Source organism: Nomia melanderi, chromosome 2 (genome assembly GCF_051020985.1).
Source record: "Nomia melanderi isolate GNS246 chromosome 2, iyNomMela1, whole genome shotgun sequence".
NCBI classification, from domain to species: domain Eukaryota; kingdom Metazoa; phylum Arthropoda; class Insecta; order Hymenoptera; family Halictidae; genus Nomia; species Nomia melanderi.
In genome coordinates this window covers 6,829,087-6,846,823 of record NC_135000.1, presented here as the reverse complement: position 1 = coordinate 6,846,823, position 17,737 = coordinate 6,829,087, and the positions used below count along the sequence as shown (strand labels likewise).

General features: G+C 41.3%; 1 protein-coding gene and 1 non-coding gene across 5 annotated transcripts in view; both read left to right on the top strand.

The window, feature by feature from the left end:
* Ecr (ecdysone receptor) overlaps positions 1 to 17,737 on the top strand; it is a 233,166-nt gene that overhangs the window by 34,809 nt on the left and 180,620 nt on the right. The window contains exons 1-2 of one of the 4 annotated variants that reach the window (XM_076364574.1): positions 12,043 to 12,295; positions 12,366 to 13,302. The exons of 2 other annotated variants lie outside the window; for them this stretch is intronic. The gene's annotated coding sequence lies outside the window, so the exon portion shown is untranslated. Of the gene's footprint in view, positions 1 to 12,042; positions 12,302 to 12,365; positions 13,303 to 17,737 lie in introns of those variants that run through there. One more of the 4 variants, XM_076364573.1, reaches the window with a different exon arrangement.
* TRNAL-CAG (transfer RNA leucine (anticodon CAG)) lies at positions 5,713 to 5,796 on the top strand. Its single transcript has one exon. It is a non-coding gene; the product is annotated as a tRNA-Leu (tRNA).

The window sequence follows — 17,737 nt, the reverse complement described above, 5'->3', positions numbered from 1 at the left end:
ATGGACGTCATCCTCGATATTAAGGTGGAAGTTTTTGGGACGTCATAACCGTATAAGCTCATCGTTTTAAAGAGGCAATGGTATTAAAACTATATTAAAGTAGATTAATCACTACCAATTAAAAATTCAACTGAATTCATTTATCTCTTTATCGTGGAATTTTACTGTTCTAATCGAATTGCGAATAATGTAATGAATAATTGCGAAATAATAATAACAATAATAATAATATAATGCTATAGTAATAATATAATAATAGTAATGATAATAATAATAATAATAATAATAATAATAATAATAATAATAATAATATTAAAGAAATAAAAGTTACAAAGTCCCAAATCAGACTTTCGAGAAACGAAGGAATAACACTTTTTCTCTGGAAAATTGTATCGAATTGGCACAGAGTTTATTGTGCCTCTGACCAACACTGAGTATGGCAACCGAAAAGTTATGCAATTCGAGCCTGCGACCGCTTCCTGGAAGGAGGTAACGAGGAACTGGATTCGCCGAGGATAATTCAGGAGGATTCACTATCAAGGTCACATTCGTTCCTCCCGTCTCGGTTTTTTTCATCCTCGTTTTTTCTCCGGTGAAAACAGGTGGAAGGCAGGCATCGAGCGCGTAGCCAAGGTCGAATAATAGGCTACGAAAGCTATAGGCCTGCCCGATGCAGCGGATTTTTTCCTGCGGGGCATCTGGAATCCGGGCAAGACATGCGGCGCGTCGCTCGTCTCTTTTTAGCAGGGTTAGCCGCTTTTTGTTCGGAATGGAAACAACAAACCGGGGGGAGAAATAATTACTTGAAAGAGGTTGACAGAGGAGTCGAACTTCAAACTGAGGACTTCACCGAACAAATTCCAATTGACGTTGCTTCGGGAATCAATTGTTTTCGGATAACAATCAGATATACCTGCCAAGTACCGGTTAAAAGCTACCGAACTTCCGCCTGTATCTCGAGAACGAACGCAGCTATCGGAATGAAACGCGAAACAGTGAAAGTACGATTCATTAGTTAGACGATCTATACGTAGCTTCTTACATAATTGCACAATCGTGCGTTACGAGCTGAAACTTGTGCATCGCAATCGTGTCCCGTTGACGTCGCGTGCGCATCGAGTCTCGCTCTAGACGATACTATTCTTGATTGCGTCGATCAATCTTATTGAAGCTTAGCACGCTTGTAAAGGACAGATCCAGCTACAATCCGATACCCCACGCAGATCTGTATCTCACTTCGTTCCCGAGATACAGCTCAAAGTTCACTACTGTTCAATCAACCCCTACATTCTGCGCTGAATAAAGACCGAGCTCATAAGATTGAAACTTAATCTCCCAAGGACGAATATCAGCATTCCGTCATCAAACTATCACAACTAACATCCAAATATCCTGCAGATGCTGAATATAAGTCAAGAACAATTCTAATAGTTAACCATTAGTAGTAATAATTACAAATATTCGTCGATAGGGCTCCTAGCACTCGATCCAAGCTACAAACTGCTATTATATCCCCGATCTTCCGATTGGCGACCTAGGAATCGAGCGCAACATGTTCGAACGCAGCTTCGCGTCTCAACCAGCCAGGTTGCATCGTTTTTTCTTCTCCGGGCGAGCCGGACGCCTTTTGTGATGGAGATCAGAGCGGCCGGTAGATGTTCAGCTGGCCGGCGAACGGGGAAACGGGTCCACAGGAATAATAACTGCGCGAGACACCTGTGGGGGGTCGGCCGCGAAAGAAACGGACAGTTTCAAGACTTTATTGAAGGAGCATTGTCGAGGATGTCAGCACGCCGCGCGGACTGGTTCGCAGGGACCGCCTAGCAGTTTTGTTGCTGCGAGTTACAGATGTTCGATGCGCTCGCGTTCGCGCGCGGCTACGTGGTAGTCCGGTTTTTGCGCGGCGACGGATCTCTTTCGCTTTCAGCCGGAGACCGTCATTTGTCAAGATGGCGTCCCGGAATGGCGGAAACCGAGGTTCACGGGCTCCCCTTCTAACCTATCTTTTTGCCGGACTCCTTGTACATTCGTTCTTTGATAGGGAATAAAGGGATTTCGTGCGAACGGTAGCACAATTGCTTGTAGGCCTGTTTGCTCATCTCGGTTTCACTGTCAACTCTGACTTCTAAACGGGAACTAGGGAAAACGCATTCGTTTTCATAACATACCTTAACACTAGATCTACCGAGCATTTAACCTCTTGCCCTATAACAACGAGTGAGACTCGTGGTGAAGATTTTCTACATGATTCAACAAATATATATATTACTCAGTTCATTCGTATTCAAAGTAAATATTATTCCTCTGTAATCAACTATTATATTTAAAAGGAATTATAGGCATAACGTATGCTTAGAATTTTTCTCTTTTTCCAATAAATTATTAATGACAAAATAGCCGTATCGATCAGAGTTGAGAAAGAAATCATAGGCCAAGGGGTTAATACGATTAATATGCAATTCCTATAAAAATTGTAACAATAGATTACTTTCAGTTTCTTCAGGCATTTATTATAGTACTCGCATGAAACTATTTATTTTCAAAAGCATTTCGAATATTGAATGCTTCGAAGATATAATTACTAAATAACCAAATCGAAACCAGTCATTTTGACTGGTAGTTCTAGTGTTAACCAACTTATCATTTCTATCAGAAACACTATTCCAACTGCTAAAAGCAAAAGTAGTAGTTAGTAATATCGATTTCATACTAGTGAAACTAAGGAAAACACTTATTCTCGCAATACACCTCAACCGACTTCTCATTTCCATTAAAATTCCAACTGTTAAAACCATAAGTAATAGTTACTAATATCGATTTCACACAAGTGGCTTCGCAACTAGTCCACTGGCTCGCTCGAGCACAATCGTTCAATCTTATCGCTCCACTCTTTCCGTAATAACGTTCGACACGTAAAACTACATTATAGACAACAATACTCATACTCTTCGATCATGTCTGTATTACCACTACCAAGCCATTCTTCCTACCATACCGTGAAACAATAAAAATCAACTTTCAATCTTCGAATTTCCTCGAAAAAACCTCAATCTGTGCTCGTCAGAGTCACTCTATCTCAGCGTTGCCTACATCAATATTCTAAGGTTTTATTTTTTGTAACACCCTGTATATGATCTGAGGATTGAACGGTAGATGGAGCTGCATGAGTTTAGCGGCGCGTTGAAGTGGGAGGGGAGTGAGAGAGGGGGGATATCACGGAGGCGAGCATGGAAATGCATACAACTGAGGACGAACGTGTAGTGAACGACGATGCGAGTGGGGGGTGTCGGAGGGGGAGGGGTGAGTGAGAACATAACGTCGTCCTTAGCTCTCGGACGGTCCGGCCTTGAGACGCAGCGACGCTCAATGCGGGCATAACGCGTCGCCCCTGCACCGGAAACTGCAATTCGCTGGGTCTAGCCTGGAAGGGACTCGATTTCGACGGGTTCCCTTTGGCCTTTCGGCACAGGTGCTCCCCGTCTCCCTGGGACGTCTGGAGGGCGCACCGTCGAAGGTAAAGGGCGAATTCGGGGGAACAATGTGGGACGATTATATTGTTTACGGCTGCCCCGTTTGTTTTACAGTGGACCAACGTATTGCTGAATTCGGGTTTTCAGTTGCAAATTTTGGTTAGTGTTTTTTTTTATGTTTTTGAGGGTTGCTCGGTGAGAGGGTTGGTTTGTTGGATTGGTGATTTTGGATAGGTTTTGTTTAACCCATTCACTGCCAGTCACGAATATACTCGTAGCGAGAGATTGCCAGTTTGGTACAATCTTGGTTGTATTTGAAATGTATCATAATATAAAGCAAAATAAATTCAAAGTACAAATGAAATCACACATTTCATGCTAGCTGTGAATGGGTTACTATAAGATTTGTCATTGTTATAAAAGAATAAGGAATATTGTATAGAATGCCTAAAATTCTCGTGGCAGTGAACGTGTTAATGGGCGATTTTAAATCGTATTTTTGATTGGATGTTGGTGTTATGTTATTTTTGTTATTATATTATTTGTATATTGTTGGTATGTTATTATTATATTATTGATGTATTATTGTTACGTTATGTTTAGATTATTGTTTTAGTATTGTTATATTAAAATTGAAAGCATTTTAGTCTGCATTTTTAAAAGGATAATTGAGGGTAACATGTAAGGATGAAGGTTCTTTGTAGTGATAACCCTGACAAGAGGTTTCAAGGTCATCCAAATGAGGAACCATTGGTGTATATAATTGAGGAACGTTTTGCTGTTTGATTATTTATATGTCGCGTTATGTAATCGAAAATAAAAATAAAGTTTCGCCGAGGATTGTCAAACAATTTATAGACTTTTTTCGTGTGTCATCCGTCCGGGAGGTGAACGTTCGATAAGGCGTTTCGGTTTGATAAGCGAACCGTATCTGTCATTCATCTTCACGAACACTTGTGCCATTCATGGAACCGTATGATTAAAATTGCTCGGAGATTCGTGGTTCGGAATCTTCGGCCTTGAGAACCAGTATCTCGTGTAACTACATAATTATAGAATTGCGAAGTTTGATATTCAATATTTACTTTTCTATCATACACTTCACAGATTATCATAATATAATTCTGTTATTTTATTAATTCATTCCTCGCATTCCTTTATATTAATTGCAAAAATTGTCACTGATATTTTATCAGAAAACAATGAACATTTACAGTAAGAAAATTAGCAAGGAATTAATATTCCCTAACTACTTAATAAAAAGAGGACTGCCTCTCTACTTCATGATGAAGAAAATCGTCAAACGCAAAGGGTTAATATATTATGTTTAATAAAAGAAGGACTGCCCCTTTCCTTGCTCCACTCTTAACCCCCATGCATTCTATAAATCGCCATCAATATCTCATCAAAAAACAATGAACCTTCACAATGAAGAAAATCGTCAAACGCAAGGGGTTAATATTTTCCAGCCATTTAATAAAAGAAGGGCTGCCCTTTTACTTGTTTCATTATTAACCCCCATACATTCTATAAATCGCCATCAATATCTCATAAAAGAAAAAATGAACCTACACGATGAAGAAAATCGTCAAACGCAAGGGGTTAATATTTTCCAGCCATTTAATGAAAGAAGGGCTGCTCCTTTACTTGTTCCACTCTTAATCCCCATACATTCTATAAATCGCCATCAATATCTCATAAAAAAACAATGAACCTTCGCGACGAAGAATATCGTCAAATACAAATGGATTAATGTTTTCCAGAAAATTAATAAAAGAAGGTCTGCTCCTTTACTTGTTCCACTCTCAACCCCCATACATTCTATAAATCGCCATCAATATTTCATCAAAAAACTTGAATGAAACAAATGAACCTTCGCGACGAAGCAAATCGTGAAACGCAAAGGGATGAATATTTCGCGAGCGACGAAAGAAGGGCTGCCCCTTGTCCCAGCCTCGACAATTTCGACCTACCGCAACGTGTCGTCTGCTCGCGTCGCGTTCCGTACGAATACGAGCGGATGATTTTCGACGTGTCGCTCGACCCCGGAGGACGAAATAATCGGCGAGGGGGGAAAAAACTCGTTTGTCGGTGCATTGCTTGAAACCTTCCGCGGCTGGTTCTCGGGTAGCTATTTTCGCCTAGCTCGTAGGTAAATTTAGTACGGCAGACCAGTTTCTCGGCGCAGCGACGCCGGTTTCATCCTTTTGATTTTTCTTCTTTACCGCATGCGGAACGACAGGTCAGGATGGCCGAGCGGTCTAAGGCGCTGCGCTCAGGTCGCAGTCCACTTCAGTGGGCGTGGGTTCGAATCCCACTTCTGACAAATTTATTTTTTCTTTTCTTCGTTAGAATTTCGATCGCCATCGTTACCGCGGTAAGCACATCGTTTCCGGTGATCGATGGAATTTTTAATCAACGGTCGATCGTCGATGACCTGAATCAAGGTTACGCAACAGTTGATCTTTTAGTTGTTCCGTTTAATGTTGAATGTGTACGCCTATGTGATTAACTATTCCTCAACGACGACAAACATGGAAACGCAATAATTAAGATACTATTATATAAGATAGGATATTATTCTTTAACTTTTATTCACTGGAATATTATTCCATTCTTCAGAGAAAAATAAAACAACCCCTTGCACTCGGAAGTTTCACGCTAGAAATATTCAATATTTTTTGACGAAACAAATATTCCGTGAAACTAACTCATAGGGAAATCACAAGTACATTGAGGAACAAAGCTATTTTATTCTAATATATTTCACGTATCGAGACAAAATTGAATTAAGATTTTAATAAATAATTTAATAATTCAGATTTTATAGTTTTAATTGAATTTAATTACCAAATTTCCTTTCACAATTCTATGATTCTACAATCTAAATATATCCTCATCTCTAAACACTACTCCTCCAGTCAGAGTTACATTTTAAACTCTCTAAATAACATCGACGACGCTAATCGATAGAATTATTAACATTCCTGTTACATTCAACTCGAAAAGCTCAAAACTTCGATGAAATCCGACGTGTCCTATCTAAATTTTCAATTTTAAATCGAAGAGTGTTGACTCTTGATCGCCTTTGAAAAAATCTTAGTCTCGGATGGGTTAAGGGGTTAAATCCAGACTGTTCGTAAATTTCGCGCGTTCGACAGGATAGGAGCGAGGGGGAAGCAAGTGCACCGATTCCGCGCGACGCGTTTCACGCTCGCGCATTCCTGGGCCATTTCTCACCGGGCTCCGGCGAGCGGGCTGGTGTGCGTTCCTCTCGACGCGTGTAGCTGAAGGATGGGACGCGGTAGTGGTGGTGGTAACCTTGGTCGGAGCGCAGATGAGAACAGGGGTAAGGCGAGAGCAACGTGAACCGAGCGTACGAATACTGTTTTTTGTCTGAATCAAATCGTTCCGCGACCAGCGTCGCTACTTTTTCCCTGAACGAAATTGCACGGGGTGTTTTTCAGCTTGTGGTATAATTAGGAAGGAAATTATGTTGTATAATATATGTATAATATATTCGATGAAAGAATTATGAGAAAGAAAATTGAATGTATACGTTTCTTGTACATGTGTTCAATATTATCTAATAATTTATTGATATTAAAATGTGTGGTTTAAAAAATATTTTTCAGATGTCTGAGAAAGATATTGATGCAATATTTTTGTGCTAGGGTATTTTTATAACGTACTTTGATTTTGAGATATTTGAAGATTTATTCAGTGTTGTATTGGGAATGTCTGATCGTGGCTGGCAGGTTCTACTTAAGTAATAGTCAGATGTATATTTGAAGCTTTTGGATTGAATTGTTGGATTTCGGATGGATTGAAGGAGTGTTTTTGTATGGTATGGTTATTGTGGTGTAACTAATTATGGGAGAAACTTGATTATTTGATTTAATTAGGCGATTAATTGTGTGGATGGCAGGGGATTCCAAGTGGAATTTTTGCATGTATGTGAAAGTGGATTGTGCATGTTTTGAGGTATGATTCGAGGATCTGAATTATCGACTTCGTGATTAACCAAGAACATTAACATTCAACCTACTCAAATTTTATCGAAACAAATTAATTCGCGAACCCCATTCTCTACATCACTTCTCAACCTACTCTAAACAATTCAATTGCCAATTCATACTACTATCAGTCCCATCAACACTTAAACACCCCAGTAAACAATCCACTCCACCACCTCCAAACCCCAAACCCCAAAACCCCATACACAACCACACCAAAACCATCACACCAAACCACATCCAACCAAGCCAAACCAAAACGTCCCTAACGAACCATCAACAATCTCCTCCCTCAAATAACATCCCTCACATAATTCCCTTCAACAACCCCATCTACTATTACATTAAACCCCGACAATCACCCCAAAATCTCCCACATAACCACATACAAACACAATCACACCAAACCACATCCAACCAATCCCAAAACTTCCAACGAACCATCAAAAATCGCCCTCAAATAACATCCCTCCCATAATTACATAACACATAATTCCCTTCAACAACCCCATCAACTATTACATTAAACCCCGACAATCACCCCAAAATCCCCCATACCTCCGCAAATCCCCAAGAACAACGGAATCATCCAACGGAGTGTCCAAGCTGAAAAATCGGGGGGTTAACCGAGCCCGAAAATTCCCACAACCGGCGAACCCACGGGGCCCGGGGTCCGTCGAAATAAATAACGGGGTCCCCGTTTAAAGTTTAAAGCCAATCGGGTTGGCACACATATACACCGTGACACCGGCGATTCGCAGCCGCCTGCCGCCTGCCGCCGCCGCCACTCCGTTCCCCCTGCACGCCGGTCCCGTAACCTTGAGAGTCGTTCAAGCGACGGCCATCTTGCCGAGATGCACTTTTGTTTTTCACTTGTCCAAGAGACTCGCCGGTCTCGCCTCCGTCTCGCTCTCGCCTAGCTCCTCTTTTCGCCCAGGCACCTTCATCCTCGCTCGTCCGACAATCTCGTCGACCGTTCGCTGTCCCTCTCTCTCTCTCACTCTCTTTCTCTCTCTTTCTCTATCTCTCTCGTCCCCTCCACCGCCCCCTCCCCTCCGTTCGCCCCACTCCTCGCTGCCTCCGCGCGCTACAATCCCCACCAGCGTGCCTCTCCTCTCCAGCACGGTCGAAAGCGTCGCGTCGCGTCGCAGCGAAGTAATACGACGGCGTTCTCCATCCGTTCGTCCTACATGCCTCCTACCACAGATTGCAGAGAGAATGCAACCAACCTTCCACTGCTTCTCCTCTCGTTTCTCCCGGGGGCTCTTTCTTTCTCTCCTCCTTCTCCCTCTTACCCGATGCTCTCGTTTCTGTCTCGCTGTCCGCGGGGCTCTTTTGTTGTCGTTTTTCCCTTTGTTTTTTTCGGGTTATTGTGTTCGCCAGGGACATGTAGCTGTGCGCTCCGCATTTTGAGAATGTGGCTGTGACTTGTTGTGAGGGGATTTTGAGGGATGCGTGGGGAACTTGAGATTGGAGGTGTTTCGGTGGTTTGCGATGATGGTATGTTGGTGGATTTATGTTGCAGGTTGTATTTTGGTTTGTTCGTTTGCTGTTTGGGTTGTTGGGGTGATTAGTAGAATCTTTGGTGGGACTGAGGGATGCATGTGTTTAGGGGCTGAGATTGTTTAAGCTTGATGGAAGTGGGTATTGGTGGGCATGGGGTTTGATTTTGGAGTTGGATTGATTCTTAATTTTTTTGCGTGTTTGAAGATGTTTGGAGAAATCAAGTTTGAATTAATGGGAAAGCAAGAGAAATCGAGTTTGAATTTGTGAATTAGTTACTTGGTTTATTAGTATTAGTAGTTAGGATTACTGGTTGTCTCCTCTGCTGTTTCTCTATGTTATGTTATTTTGTTAATTAGTTATCGGTCTATAGTAAATATGAAGTCGTTGCTTAGTAGACGTAGGAAATAGTAAAGTGGCAAATACTAATTAGTATTAGTAACTGTCTCTTATGTTAATAGATTGCTAATCAACGATTTCCAAGAGAATCGTCGACCTGGAATTCTCTGTCTCTTTTCTGCGCGCTCATTTATAGCGTTTGTCATGTCTCCAACTCGACGAAAATCTCCTCTTTCCCGTGTCATTTTCCGCGGGAAATACCTGGGGATCATTTTTCTCTAGTGTTTTTCTTTCGTTTTTTTCATTAGCCGACTGGATCTGCTCCAGTGGCCCAATTTTCGAGGTAGGTCAGTCACGCGGGCCCGTACGCGCGCCGGGGACCTGACCGATCGCCTACGAGGGTGCCTGCGGACTATTGAACTTTCGTCTATATCTCAACAACGAAATAAGATATAGCTTTGCTTGATATCTCAGTTTGTAACTACAGCTCTCCTCTACAAACCTACTTAATCTCGATAAGTTCCCTCAACCCAATCAAAAATGGCATCATTTATAACCATGGACATTCAACATTTTAGCTCCCTCAGACTACATTCAGAAAACTAAAAATTTACTTTTCTCCCATATGACAAGTGTCGCCGCCAATTTCCTAATCTCTTTATTTCGCTGATAGATTCAACTATGTTTGAACGCAGAATTTTGAATAAACTACTTACGTATAACAATCCTACAACTGTTTATTCTTATGCGACCGCAGTTAGTTTTCACGAGTTAGTTTTGTAAACGTCTGATTTAGAGCAAATAAATCAATTAACCCCTTGACCTAGAATATCGTGTCAGACTCGAGACGAAAATTTTCAATTGAATTTGAAAAATCTAAGTATTATCAATTCTTTTTCAATGTAAATTGAATATTACGTTTGTATTATCAACCGTGAATCTCTGAAGTAAACGTGGATATAGAATAAGCATTAAACTTTGTTGTTCTTATTAACTTATTAACGATAAAGTAGTTGTATCGATCAATTAAGAAACAAATCATAGGGCAAGGGGTTAAAGCCCCAATAAATGCACTCTTGAAGTTTCCATAGAGAAATTTCGAGAAGTCAATTTAACCCTCTGCGGACGAAGATTCTTCGAAACATACAAAACCTTCAACATATGAAGCTAAATTATATATCAATCGCTTGATTAATTAAGAGAAAACTATGTGCTGATCTCTTGCTGTTTCACTAATTAAATCATTTGTCCACGAGGAGTTAACTGCTAGTTTCATGTTAACCCTTAGCACTCCAGATGGTTTTGTAATCTATCAGCAGCTGCAACTAATTTTTATAGTATCCCTAGCGAAAATGAAAAATGCTATAACATTTCTCAGATCTTTTATTTTCCTTCTTAGTGCAAAATTTGTGGAAAATCTAAAAATTGTAGGGTAGTTTCTTTAAGATTTATTAAAACATTTAGTATTGTAACTGGTGCAATATTGGAGCCTACAGAGTTCAAAGGGTCAAACTGTTCGTGACACCTGTATACCGTTCTTCACCGAAAGGGTTCAGTCCCTTCACCTTCGGTTTCTCGTTCCCGCGTCAGGTTAGCGCGCGGAAGACAATGCAGTCAACGAAAACATCGTCGCCGCGTTCGGCAGCCGGCCATTCTCGAAAACCAGAGATGACTCATTGTCAGAAACGAGCGGAGCCCGCGTTTCAGAAATCGCGCGACGACACACCGTCCGTCGGGTTCATTGCTTCGCTGGTCAATAACCATCGCGTCCCACCGTCAAAACAAGCGGAGCCTTTATTAATTTATAGCGAGTGACTCAATAGCTCGAGCTGCCGAAGCTGGCTGAATTCATCGCGGACACACGACGACACGTCGCGGGCTGCACGCGTGCAGCGTGTCCGCGCTGGACGCGAGCCCGGTGAACGCTCGGAATTTTCGTCGTTGCGTCATCCCCCGGCCGCCATTAACACCCTGTCTAATGATGTACTTAGCAAGCATGACCGGCACAACTAAAAACTATCACATTTTCAAGAGAGATTAGGTCGGGTTTAGTGACTTTATCTCTGCGAGCACTTGAAGGCTATTTCTACCGAAGGTGTTAAAAGATAGCTTTGGAGTTTTTAAATTGGAATTGTTTTTGAGGTTAGTTGTATATTCTGAATTGACTATTATATTATATTATACCTCATGTGACGCATCAATTTGAGATATATTGAAATAAAATAGCTTTCTTCCTCATAGATATAATTTCTCTTAGAGTTGCACAAAATATCGTTTGTATCTCAGAAAATATTCAACTATTGGGGTCAACCCTTTGCACTCGAAAGTTTCACTAGAAATATTCAATGCTTTCTAATTAAATATAGACAAGATTCTTTAAAATAAATATATCAACAAGTCACCCATAAATTATGGAACAAAGCTTTCTTTCAATATTTCACTATAATGAAAAATACCAAAGTTAACAATGTCGCTGTATCGAATCATCTATCGACTATGAGTCGCTCTCGACAGCAAAGGGTTGAAGTTCGGAGCCCGTTGGTCCGCGAAGGGTGAAAGCTCGAGTCCCGCATAAACCACCGCATCGCGTCCGGCACGGGCCTCTCTCGCCGCGTTCGTATTCCTCCTCGCCGAAATCCGGCGCGCGTCTCGCGGGCGGCGTGCCGGGGCAGTGGCTCGCCGATGGCGCCGCTGTCGAGGACGGCGGCGAGCCGCGGAAACAGTCTGCCGGCGCATACGCGGCGTACGGCGCCGCAGTCGCGCGCTTGCACTCTCAGCGGTGAGCGGAGTTTGTAACCGTGCGGTAACAGTTACGCCAAAAAACGAAAACGGGCAAAAGTAAAAGTAGAACCGTGTCTCCCGGTCCGTTTCGTTCCACGGCGATCCACGCGCGCGACGCACGCCGCGACACGTCGGCCTCGGTGGCCTCCAGTCATCGATTCCTGTTCGGTGGTCCGTCCGTTCCCGGTGCGTGTATGTATATATACATGTATATATATATATACATATATATATATATATACATATGTGCGCGTAGCTCGCTTCGGGTCTAACCACGGATAAGACTACTAACGGCGGCGTCGATCGTCGTCGTCGTCGTCGTCTGACGAGTACAGGAGCACCGCTGGCGAAAAGAACAGAGAGAGGCAACGGTCGCGCGCACACCACGGACAAACAACAACAAACGAAACTCGAACGTCACACTTTCGCCGCCTAGTGTCCTCCCTGTGTGCCGACGTGAAAACAGCCGGATAGATAGAGAACGAAAAACCCGGAGCGCGCGCGCGCGCACACTACACCGGCTAGACAGAGATAGGAGAGAGTGGGATAGAGAGAAAGCAAGTGTACGTGCGTGTGTGCCTGTAGGAGAGCGTGCATGGGAGAGAGTGCGGCGGTAGTAGCTGTGGGCGGGAGAGTCTGAGCGAAACAGAGAGAGAGAGAGAGAGTGAGAGGGAGAGAAAGAGAGAGAGAGAGAGGGTTGGAGAGAGAAAGAGACGTACCAAGAGGGAATCGACAAGTGACGAAGCGGGGGAACGAGGACGACGAAAACGACGGAGACCAACCGACGACGACGACGACGGCGTGGTTCCGCGAGCAGGCGAGGCCGGCCGAACCGGTGCCACGGATTTCGCTGATAGTTTCTCCCTCTTGGTGGCCGTCGCCGTGCTCGTTTCGCGTGGTTGTGTTTGTTCGCACGTAACCGGGGGACCGGACCGGACCGGACCGGGCCGGGCCGGGCCGGCCGCGCGCCGCTCTGGAGATACCCGAAAACCGTTTAGAACGGATTCCGCCATTGGATCGGAGCCCTCGGCGACCCAGTGACGTGTGGTTGCACGTGTTGCCGCGTTGTGCCAAGTGTGTTTTTCCGATTCGGGGGGCCTGCGTGAGCCGCGCGATAGAAAGGGACCGCCCCGCCGCTGCCGTGCCTGTAGCTGCGGCCCAACAGGATTTCACGGTGTACACCGCGTTGTTATGTGAGTACTATTATCGCGCATTCATTTCATACGTTCGTTATTGGCTGTAGAGTTGTCGAGTTCGAAGGGGTTGGGGGTTGAGTCGGTTTCTTGACTGAAGGTCGGGGTTGGTAATGTTGTGTGGTGTTTAATGGATTGTTTTAGGTTGTTTGGCGGGTAGAGGGTGGTTTGTGGGGCAGTTAGTGTGGGTGTTGGAGGAATTTGAGGGAAGTTGAGGTTGTTTATGGAGTTGTATTTAGTTTTTAGTTCGCGGGTTTTGTTAAGTTTCAGTTGATGGGATTAATTTGTATGAGGTTTGTGTTGTTCATTTGAGTAAGTAGGTTTATAGTGTTAAAGAAGTGTTCGGTAGTAGATGTAAGGAACCTGGCGATTTTGGGGATGATCGGGTTTGGGAATATTGTTTGAATGTTGCTGTTGATTTTCAACTATGCGACTGTTGCATGTGGGTGTCGATGTAGGATGAGCGTAAATTTAGGGTGAACGCGTTGAGTAGGTTTAACTAGACACGTGATCTTAAAAATTCATATAACTAGCTTTCTCTTCATTTAGAAAATCGCATTCTGTTTTCTTTCGAACATTTCACCTCGATAGATGGAGAATATGAAAATGATCACCGACACGTTGTGAATGTTTTTATTTCTATGCTTGAGAAACATTGGTCACGCACAGGGGTTCTCAACCTCGAAATCTAATAATAGATTCATCAATCAAGTAATCTCTATTATTATCTTCAATATTAATTATTAACAAAACTACTATTAATAATACCAATTAACAAAGGTCATCTTTCCACCTGTGACCTTTCTATAACACCTTATCTCCCACAAGGTCAGCCTCAAGTTGAAAACCGCGGATCCCTATAATTATTAAAAAAATCCATTCAAACAAAGCAAAAGTATTTCCCTGCAACACCAACAAAACTGAAAACCATGTACACAACTAAGTAACAAATATTTCAAACATAACCTACGAAACCATTACGATCCCCATTACATTCAATCTTAGCCAGAAAAACACATGGAAACCAGTGTTGCAGTGAACAATATGATTTCAGAATTGTTCTAATCAGACAATCTAGAGCATTCCGTGTCACTGTCCCTCGCTCTAGACCTCTAATTCCTTCTTTACCCGTGCTTCAACCTTTGTCTCCCCTTTTTTTCTTCAAACGAGTGTTGATTTCCCGCCGAACGACTGGCCCGATCGCACCGGTGCGCGGCTTTTGTAGGACGCGGACCGAGTTTTGTTTACATGTGTCTCTCCCTCGGGGGCGAGGCGGTGAGGTAGGTTCGTGAACGAATGTGCGCGCCGAGGTCGCGTATCGGAGCGACCGGGAGTAGGTCGGGGAGCTCGGCGACGCTGTTCTCTGTTTTTGTTTTTTTTTATGTTTTTTGGTTTTCACTTTTCGTTTCTGGTAAGAGAAAGGTGGAGATTGTTGAGTTTTGGATAGTCGAGGGGTGGCAGACACCAGTTGGGTGGTCAGAATTGCGTTGTAGGGAGATAGAGGTGACTGGAAGATTCTCTGTGTTGACAGTAGGGGTCATTGCGTGTTTGGGAGCGAGGCTTTGCTTTCGCGAGTGTTGGGAAGATTAGCAGCGTGGTTTCAGATAGAGGTTTTGTCAGTATTTATATCGTGTTGTAATAATGTAATTAACCCATTGCACTCGAAAGTTTTTTGCTAGGTATATTTAACCCCCTTTGGTAAAATAGAAACAATGTTTGTTGGAACTAATGTAATTAAAGACAAAAGTATTGTACTTAAATATTTCAGTAAGTTAAGACAAAACTGTTTTACTTAAATATTTCAATAAATTAAGACAAAACTATTTTACTTAAATATTTCACATAGTGATGCATTATACGAAGTTCGATATTAAACGTCAAACCAAGTGGCGACTGAGAGTCGCCTCCCGAGTGCAAAGGGTTAATAGTATATTGTAAATTTCATTTGTTGAAGATTTGACAGTAGGTCATTGCGTGTTTGGGAGTAAGGCTTTGCTTTCGCGGAGTGTTGGGAATGAGATTAATAACCTGGTTTGAGATAGAGGTTTTGTCAGTATTTACATCGTCCTGTAATAATGTAATTAATAGTATATTATAAATTTCATTTGTGAATTATTTATTGTTGATTGAGTTGATAGTATTAATGTATATATATTTGTGTAGCACATGTGAGAGTTGTAGGATTCATAGGTGCTACATACTGATTATATTAGTAATTATATTGTTAATAGTAGTATTGATAATATAGTATTTTATAAATAAAATGATATTAATCATTTTCTGGTAATTATTCCTTCTATAAATCGTTGTCATTGTTGTATGAATATTTATATATTAAAATGGCCACTAATAGTAGAAGGAAAATGGTTATAAATGACACTACATGTAAATGAGTATTTCATGTTCATTATTCTAGAAGTGTAATCGAATTTTTAATTATGAAGCAGTAGTTCTATATTGAATTTTATTATTAGGACGGCTGGAGGAAATGTCGTTTTAGACAACTTTAATTTGCACAAGGGTGAATTCTGAGTGGTAAAGGGTAAATTTAGAGTGTGAACTGTATATTTAAAAATTCAGTTGGTCATTTTAGGATTGTCAAGAATCTTTCTCATTTTATCGGAAACATTATTGGAGGTTTCAGAGTAATCGTTAAAATTTATATAGTTATATAATCGTAGGTGTCCCAGCATCGAACCGAAAGTAACACAACGTAATTGTCATTCACTATTTATAAAGGTTTCACTCGGCTGATCTGCCGGTGTATAAAACCAATCACGTTTTATATGCATGTATCGCAATGAATATGAACGACGAACATTTTCCAACTCGATCTATTCTTTCGACGGTGCAGTGCAGTGACTCGTGACATTACCGGGCAAAATACGTCGTATTGTATAATTACATCGTCTCAGTGTCAATCGAACGCATTATTAAGCTCAATTTAATTGATTAGATCGAATCGATTCTATCTAGAGACCAGAAATTCTAGAAATATAATGCCATTTCATGAGTTATGCACTTAATTAGGAATTTTTCAACGGAAAATTAGCGAATTTTTTAAAAAATAGAATTACAAAGATTATTCGAAACACGGTCGATACTTTCACGATTTAAAAAATACGTGGATATTAATTTCTCACGTGGGATGTTAGCATGGAAAAATTAATCGAAAAATGGTCAGTACATCGACGATTCAAAAAGTACGTAAATATTAATCTTTCATATGGACGTTTGCAGAGAAAGATCGATGGAAATATTGTTAATATATCGACGATGAGAAAATACGTGAATACAATTTTTTCATAGTAAAAGTTACCGTAACAAATTGATGAAAAAACGGTCAATACATCGACGATTGAAAAATATGTGAATACAATTTTTTTACAGTAGAAGATTTTACATTACCATGACAAACTAATGAAAATATTAATACATCGACCATGAAAAAATACGTAGAAACAATTTTTTGTACAGTAAAAATTATAATTTATTGATGAAAAAGTGGTCAATACGTCGACGACTAAAAAATATGTGAATACCTTTTTTTTACAGTAGAGATTACCGCCACAAACTAATGAAAATATTGTTAATACATCGACCACGAAAAAATACGCAGAAACAATTTTTTTACAGTAAAAATTACCATAATTACGAAAAAATGGTCGATACGTGGACAGTTTAAAAAATATGTGAACACAATTTTTTTTTGGTTATCAAGGTTATCATAAAAAAATTCACGAAAACGATCAGCACGTCGATAGTTTCAAAAAACATGTAAATATTTATTTCTTACGCCAGAAGTTGGCATGAAACAAGCTATGTTATTTACGGGGTGACCTGAAATTCCACGGGCAAACGGAGGATCGCAAGGTGATCGTAGTTGATGCGTGAGTTTCGATCGAAAGGACGCACGCGATTGGTTTACGGCCGCCTGTCAACGCCCACGGACAATGCAACTATGTTACGTCACAGGTTACGAGCGATTAATCATTCGCCGCGTTTCAAATTAAATGCGACAGATTTCTAATGAGCTGCTCGACATCCGATTGCACGCGAGAAATTGTTAATCCTTTCGGATCTCCTTTTTTCCTTCTTTCCCTCGGGTCGCGCTAGCGAATTTCCTTATGGAAACGTCTTTTTGCCGATCTCCATAAGTCTTAAATCAAATTAATGCTATGAAAAGCGAATGCACCGATAGCTGAGCGGTTAAGGTTGCGCAAACATAAATATTTCATGCGAGTAAAAGCTTATTAAATACGAGAAACTACAATAAAAGTTGTATGAAACCAAGAAATTGATTTCACTAATGATAATGAAGTTAAATTTGCTAAATTCAATATTTAATACAAACATTTGTATTCATTAAATATTAAAACTTATAATAAAACGTGTAATAAACCAACGAATTGATATAATCGATAACAATGAAGTT